Source organism: Nycticebus coucang, chromosome 12, assembly GCF_027406575.1.
Source record: "Nycticebus coucang isolate mNycCou1 chromosome 12, mNycCou1.pri, whole genome shotgun sequence".
In the NCBI taxonomy this organism is placed as follows: domain Eukaryota; kingdom Metazoa; phylum Chordata; class Mammalia; order Primates; family Lorisidae; genus Nycticebus; species Nycticebus coucang.
The window spans coordinates 85,325,815-85,333,707 of NC_069791.1; the positions used below are offsets into that span (position 1 = coordinate 85,325,815).

Sequence of the window (7,893 nt, forward strand, 5' to 3'; positions counted from 1 at the left end):
TAAGAATGCATTATTAATATTTACCACTTTAAAAGCACCTACTGTGTACCAGGTACTCTGCAAGGATCTGGGCTGATCCTCACAGCAGCCTAGCAAGTGAGTATCATCATCGTGTTTCCTAACCAGAAAACCAAGATCTTGAAAAGTAATTTGCCCATGTTCCCAGAAAACAATTTGCCTCTTTTCATTCAAACATTTCATGGTATGTGAAGTGAGGTTAAGTATTCCCCCCAAATAAGAGAAGATTTTATAAATGTGGAAAGAAGAAGTTAGATTTTTGAAACCTATTTTGGGGTATTGGCATATCCTTCCATTCTGTAATTCAGCCTTAAAAAGATGCAGATTTAGAGGTCTTACACCCTGAATTTCAGTTTCACAGGGTGAAGGGCCACAAACATGCAGTGTAAAAAGTTCTCCAGGTGACTCTCATACATATTAAAGTTGAGAACGACCATTTGGTACAGAGTTTTCCAAATTTGCCCAATCACAAAAATTGCCCATAGTCCATGGTCACAGAAGGAGAATATTTAGGAGAGAACAACAGTGGCTAACATTCATTTCTTTCTTGGTCAGCCAACTGGGGGTGGTTGGATCTTTGATAAATTGTCCCAGTCCAAAGGGCAAGAGTTGAGCAGAAAGTCAAAGACAAATTATAGGGGTGAATATTTCCCAGCTATACTGAGGACTCCCTTGGTTGAGATTTTCTTCTTTAATATGACTCCAGAACGAGAATTCCTAATATAATTATAGTAATCATTAATTAGGAGTTTTCTCAGTATAGGTCACAGAGTTAAGTTCATTCCCCCAAATAGCAGCATCTCATTAAATTCTCACCATAACACTAGGAAGTCAACATTTTAGCATACCCTTGTTAGAAATGAAGGAAACTGAGGCTTCAAAGGTTTAAGGAACTTGTTCAGGTCACCCAACTAGGACTGAGAGATCTGGAATTTAAATCCAGGTTTAAATAGTTAGAAGTCTCCTTCAGTAATTCATCACTATAATCCTTTCTCAATCACGTTTCTGCTCTAAGTTCCCCCACTCTTTTACCCTGTATCTCCAGATTTCCACCCACTGCCCTGCGACCTTTCCAGAAACTTTTCTTGCCCCTGGCTACTTGTTCCCTTTAGCTCCAGATAAGATCTATTAGGGTCACTTCACTTTGGGGTAAAGATGGATTAAAGGTAGAAATTGGATAGAGGATGTATCAGAAATTAAACTGATAAGAACAGATACTACACTTGATCTTAGCCAAAAGGCCGAGAAGCGAAAAAGGTAGAAATTGGGAGGCCAGTTAGGAAGCCATAGGGTCTCCCACAAGTCACTCAACCCTTGGTTATCAGTCAAATGGGGATATGAAAGTATACATTGCCAAGCTGTTATGAGAATAAAACAAATGGCATAAATAAACTGGCATGTGTCTGGAGCAGCTCTGACAAAAATTAATTTTCTCCTCTTCTCCCACTGCCTGAGCTGAACTTCTCACTAAATCTGGCAGGAAGTTTCTGCTGTCACCAGGAACTAGCCAGTAGATGAAAGATGGTGTTCTCACAGAGTGCTTCCAGATGATATTTTAATTTCATTAAAGACCATGACCTTCCTCTCATCCATCTGTATCTCCCAGGGCTGTGTCTGGCATATAGCAGGGATCAAATAATATTTGTTGAACAAATCAAATCGACTATCTCCACTCAACATCGACCATCTCCATTAAGTCTCCTTACTATTCCAGAAAGCTTAGCCTAGTGGTTTAAAGCGTGGAGTTAAGAGGTAGACAGCTTGGAATTAAACCCTGTCTCTGCATCTACTATCCCTGTAACCTGGAACACTCTGTGTCTTAGTTTTCTTATCCCTAATATGGAGATAATATAGCAATATAACTGGGTTATCATGAGAATTTAATGAACTAATATAGGTAAAGTGCATAGAATACTACCTAGTACATGTCACACATGTGACGAAGAGTCATTTACTGTCATCCATATAATCTTCCATTTTACAGATGGGAAAGTTAAGTCTCTGGTGTTCCAGTTACTTGTCTGACATCATAAAGTGAGTCAGTGGCACAGCCACTGCCTTGGAGATCTAACCATAACTTCTGGCCATCTATCTGGACTTCTCAAGTTTTCTCTTAGGCTCAGAAAGGACCTGCAGGGGGCAGAAAGCAGGAAGGAAGGCAAGAGTGAAGTATTTTCCGCAAGGGAGCTCCTTATGCCTTATCCCAGGGAGGCTATAAGCTCTCGCCCCACCCCCATCTTCCTCTACCTCCTCCCTGCCCCCACCCACACATTTCAAGCAGCAAGACCCAAACATCCATTGGAAGAAATGACCTGTGCTAAGTACCCATGGTCTCAACACAGCTTTATTAAAAATTAAGTCACAAATTATAACACTCACTGGGGAAGACTTGCTTTCCTCCCAATTACAGTTAATAGAAGAAAATTAATGTAGCAATTAATGTGGCTGTTCTTACAGCCCACTGTAATATGTGCAGGGCACAGTTCCTCGTCTCACCACAGCCTGATTACAGGAGAACTAGGGCCTGGAGCTTAATAAAGTTTTGCTTTTCCTGTGTTTAAACTCGCAGGCCATAACTTACTTAAGAAATACTCACAAAAAAGAGATTATTTAACATTTTAGAGGTTCCCATGAGCCGTAAATCATTTTCACACACGCCATATTTGTTGAAAAGGACAGAATACATTCAATTTTACAGTATATTAAACTTCATCTAATTTGAACGTAAGAACAGACCAGCAAAATAAATGACCAATTTCTGAAGCAGAAATTACCATTTGGTTGGTGCCATTACAGAGCTGCTGGTATTTTATCATGTTCTTAACATAATATTGCTTGTCTAGCGATGCATAGTTATAATGCTATTCCAAATTAGAAGGCGGTGAAAGAGAAGTGCACACAGTTTTTTTTAATAGGCATCATTTGTCAGATGTTATTCTGAGGGCTTTGTGCTGATGATAATATGCAGATTAAAGGAGAAGTAAATAGGGAAAAAAGAAGGTGCCGCCAGGAGGAAAGAAGTTCCCTCTTTGGAACTTACAGGAGCCTCGACTGTCAGGAAGAGAGGGATGGCCAGGTGGCCACAGCCCCTGGACACAGATAACAGTAATTAATTTGTGCTGAAGATTTCCAGGGAAAAGGAAGCTGTGGTGTTCGACAGAAAGGAAAATGCAGCCTGGAATTCCAGTGTGGGGTCTCAGCCCGCACAATAGCAATTATCATAACCGCACTGGCAGAACGCCATGTCATTTAGGAAGCACTTTCACGTCTGTTATCACACTACGATGCACAAAGAAATGCAGAGAGGTAGTCACCTCGTTGCCTAATTAAACCTCTGTTAGGAGAGGACTGAGGCTTGGCAGAGGAAAAGGGACTGCTGGAGGGGTCAGAGCTAGGAAATGGCAGGGCAGTGATGCAAAGGCAGGCTGGCTCGCTCTATTAATCAATTCGGTCATTTCTTCAACAAACAGCAATTAATCACCTCTCAGGTGCCACACTTTGTGCCAGGCGCTGTGAATAACAAACCTGGGACCTTGACTTTCTGGAAAGCTCTTTGTTTGACAAGGCAGCAGAGCACACAGGTTACATTCATGGATCTTGGAATTAAACAGTTTGGGTTTGAATCCCAGCTGTGTCACCTACAAGCTGTTTGGCCTCAAGAAAGTTTCTTTCCTTTTTTTTTTTTTATTGTTGGGGATTCATTGAAGGTACAAAGAACCAGGTTACACCAATTGCATTTGTCAGGTAAAGTCCCTCTTATAATTGTGACCTGTCCCCAAGAGATGTGTCAAGAAAATTTCTTTTTTTTAAATTAAATCACAGTTGTGTATATTAATGCAATCATGGGGTACAATGTGCTGGTTTTATATACAATTTGAAATATTTTCATCAAATTGGTTAATATAGACTTCATGGCATTTTCTTAGTCATTGTGTTAAGACATTTACATTCTACATTTAGTAAATTTCACATGTACCCTTGTAAGATGCACCATAGGTGTGGTCCCACCAATTACCCTCCCTCCGCCCATCCTTCCCCCTTTCCTCCCCTCCCTTTCCCCTTTCCCCATATTCTTGGGCTATAATTGGGTTATAGCTTTCATATGAAAGCTATAAATTAGTTTCAGATTAGGCTGAGTACATTGGATACTTTTTCTTCCATTCTTGAGGTACTTTGCTAAGAAGAATATGTTCCAGCTCCATCCATGTAAACATGAAAGAGATAAAGTCTCCATCTTTCTTAAATGCTGCATAATATTCTATGGTATACATATACCACAATTTATTGATCCATTTGTGAGTCGATAGGCACTTGGGCTTCTTCCATGACTTAGCAATTATGAATTGGGCTGCAATAAACATTCTGGTACAAATATTTTTGTTATAGTGTGATTTTTGGTCTTCTGGATATAGACCTAGTAGAGGAATTGTAGGATTGAATGGCAGGTCTATTTTTAGTTCTCTAAGTTCTCTAACTCCAGTAAGATTAGCCCACATCAAGAAAATTTCTTAACCTCTCTGTACCTCACATTCCTCACCTGGAGAAGTGGCATACTCATAGCACCTACATCATAAACTTGCAAAAATTCAATCAATAATGCTGTGCTTTAGATAGTAACTGACCCAGTGAGTGTTAACTTATTGTCTGCTTTATGTCCAATCTGTAAACTCCCCTGCCACATCCCAATTAGGGCCACCATCACCTCTCACCTGGAGTTCTCAGCCTTCTACTTGGTCTTCCAGCCTCTACCAGTCAATTCTGCATACCAAAGTCAATTGTGCATAGAAATTCTATAAGGTTTCAGGAGAGAAATTCTATACCACTGGCTCAATGGTGTCCCACCTTCCTTAGCAGACTCTTTAGTGTGGTTTGAAGGGTCTCTATAATCAGATCCCCATCTGCCTCTTCAGCATTACCTCTCACACTCCTTGGATTCTGCTTTCCCACCATACAGCATGACTTTCTGCTCTAGAATTTTCTGTCTGGATCTTCTTGTAGCCTCCTGCTCATTTCTTTGATTTTGCAGTCACCACCCCCCTCTTCCTAGCAGTCTCCTTTATGTCCTAGCTGGAGATTCCCTCTTCTGGAAAGCCAGCTCTCATGCTCTAAGACTACTTCATGTGGCTCCCTCTGCCCTGGCTGTGTCTTGCGTTACCTTTATTACAGCCCTTCTCACATTGTAATATAATTATTTGCCAGAGTAGGAGAATCAAGAGAGTATGATTGTGCCTTTCACATTCACCACTTATATTTCAAGTGTTAAGCACAAGGCCTGGTGCATAAAGAATGTTCAATAATTACTTGTTAAATAATAATGAATAAATGTGACCCCCCAGCAGCCTCCGAGCCTGGGCCTTGCCCTCACCTTTGCAACATCAAGACCCTACAGTAAGATGAAAGGGGAGCTCAAGACTGGTGCTTTGCCAAGGTGTGCTGAGCTGAATCAGGGCTCACTGCATGCCTCAGATCTATGCCCTATGCTCATGGCTGTGGGGCCAGCCTCCCAGATCACATAAATCACTATGCAGAAATCTGGCTCCTGATCTGGGGAGCCACTGAAACTCACAATACTTTGCAGAGGAGCCACCAGAATTAGGCATAAATCCACTTCTTGATTGAATAAGCAAACATCCCACTGCTTGAAATGATTTACTAAATTACAATGCACAGAGACAGACTTGGGGGATTCAGAGCATGGTCCTGCTTAGCAATTGGAGGCCTTTTCCAACCACACGGCTTCCTCCACCTCTACCCCTCCCTGGTTTCACTTGTGACTTCTTCTCATTCTTTTGATCAACTTTCATTGAGCACCCACACCCTTCCAGGTTAAATGCTTACACATAACATATCTCATTTAAATGTAATCTATTCATCCACCTCACAACATTAGTATCAAATTTTCACCCATTTTTAGATGAGGGAATTAAAGCTTAGAGACATTAAAAATCTTACTCAGTAATCACATAGCTAGTAAGTGGCAGAGCTGAAATCCGACCCCCAAAACATGTATCAATGAGCCCCCAAATTTGTCTATTACAGACCATATTCTCTGTTCTTGTATTTTCTTCTTTGTCCCCAAACATCTAACTCTTTGACTCCCTCTGTTTTGCTTTTGCTTTTTCTTCCACTTATTTGTGTCAGAATAGGGTAGGTTATGCTAAGGTAACAATACCCCCAAATCTCTGTGGCTTAATACAATAGTAGAGCTTTATTTGTTTGCTTTTTTTATTTATTGCTTAACCTACATGTTTAACGTAGTCCAGTTTAGAGTCTTGACTCCACGTAGTCACTCAGGCACTTAGGCTGACAGACTCTGCCCTCCTATAATTTGCACAGGGCAATCTCTTTCCCTTTCAGAGGAAAAGAGAGCAAGTAGAAGGTTTTGCACTGGTAGTTAAATGCCTTCAACCGAAAAGTACCCCCTGGCCCTGTTATGCAAACTACAGGACATAAGCAGTGACATGGTTGTACCTACCCAACAGAGTTAAGAAGTACAGTCTTTCATATGCCCAGAGGATGTAAATTTTACTGTTGAGCACTATACAACACCATCATTCTCCTCTTGTTCTCATTCTCTTTTTCATTCCTTCAGCAGATATTTTCTCAAAATATGGAAAAGGTGATGTCAGCATTGTCTAGGCACTAAACTGGACATTGGCAATATGAGGTGAAGCAAAGCACATCTGCACTCAAACAATATGATAAAGGACATATATATTATTCAAGTAAGCATACAGATAAATTATAACTGTGTCAAACTCGGTAAAAGGCAAGCAAATGAAAATCTATAACAGAAGTATGAAGCAACTCGGGAATCAGGGAAAGGTCTTGTTTAAGCAAAGGTTTTTATTATAAGCAACAGAATATATCTCTGGCCAAATTAAACCAGCAAGGATTTTAATCAGAGGATACTGGGTAGCTCATGGACTTGAATCTACATAGTCCCTATTCTTTCTATTTGAAATCTGGGGCAGGTGCATTTGTTTGGTGGAGTGGTGGTCTTCTTTCTAGCTGCAGGAAGTTCTGAAAACAAAAGTATCTGGCCTTTTCAGTTGCCAGGAAGCAAAAACAATGACAAATGTCTGTTGCAGATACTCTGAGAAGTCAACAATGGAGCTGATATATCAAGGAATAACAGGAACTAACAAGGGGAATAGAAAAGGGAGGAATCGCCTTTATTTTTTTCTCTCCCTCATTTAAAAAAATCAAATATTTACAAAGCAGAAAAGATAATGCAATGAAATTTCATGCACCCATCACTTTGCTTCAACTCCATATGGTTTCATTTATACTCTTAACCAATTTCCTCTGGTGGAAACATCTCAGGCATCATGTAAATAGTTTATTTATATACATTAAAAAATATGAAACTATTAGAAAACAACATAACCTTGATGCAATGATCACTTTTAAAAATAACAATAATTTCATATCACCAAATACCCAGTTAGTATGTACATGTCACTAATGGTCTTAAAAATGGTTTATACAATGTGAATGATCAAAATCCAAATGAAATTCGTATATTATGAATGACTTATATGTCTCTTGTCTTTTTTAATATATAGGTACCTGGGTGGTGTCTACAGCTCAGTGGGTAGAGCGCTGGTCACATACACTGAGGCTGGTGGGTTTGAACCCAGCCCGGGCCAGCTAAAACAACAATGACAACTGCAACAACAACAACAACAACAACAAAATAGCCAGGCATTGTGGTGGGTGCCTATAGTCTCACCTACTTGGGAGGCTGAAGCAAGAGAATCCCTTAAGCCCAAGAGTTTGAGGTTACTGTGAGTTGTGACACCACAGCACCTACCCAGGACAACAGCTCAAGACTCTGTCTCAAAAAAAAAAAATAATAATATATAGGTCACC

At 40.2% G+C, this 7,893-nt stretch overlaps 1 pseudogene; it reads right to left on the reverse strand.

The window, feature by feature from the left end:
* Window positions 1-1,146: 1,146 nt before the first annotated feature.
* LOC128563074 (uncharacterized) lies at window positions 1,147-1,271 on the reverse strand (annotated as a pseudogene).
* Between the last annotated feature and the right edge of the window lie 6,622 nt (window positions 1,272-7,893).